Genomic DNA, 569 nt, shown 5'->3' with positions numbered 1-569 from the left:
GAAGTGGTGCAGAAAGAGGTCACCAAATTACTAGAGGCTGGGATTATTTATCCTATTTCTGATAGCCCCTGGGTGAGCCCTGTCCAAGTCGTCCCAAAAAAGGGAGGCATGACAGTGATTCATAATGAAAAAAATGAACTGGTTCCTACAAGAATAGTTACAGGGTGGCGCATGTGTATTGACTACAGAAGGCTCAATACAGCCACCAGAAAGGATCATTTTCCTTTACCATTCATAGACCAGATGCTAGAAAGACTGGCAGGTCATGATTATTACTGCTTTTTGAATGGCTACTCAGGCTATAACCAGATTGCAGTAGATCCCTAGGATCAAGAGAAAACAGCATTCACATGTCCATCTGGAGTGTTTGCTTATAGAAGGATGCCATTTGGGCTGTGTAATGCGCCTGCAACCTTCCAAAGATGCATGCTCTTTATTTTCTCTGATATGGTGGAAAAATTTCTGGAAGTTTTCATGGATGACTTCTCAGTATATGGAGACTCATTCAGCTCCTGTTTTGATCACCTGAAACTTGTTCTGAAAAGATGCCAAGAAACCAACCTAGTTTT

This window comes from Arachis ipaensis, chromosome B03 (genome assembly GCF_000816755.2).
Source record: "Arachis ipaensis cultivar K30076 chromosome B03, Araip1.1, whole genome shotgun sequence".
NCBI lineage: Eukaryota > Viridiplantae > Streptophyta > Magnoliopsida > Fabales > Fabaceae > Arachis > Arachis ipaensis.
This window is presented reverse-complemented; position numbering follows the sequence as displayed.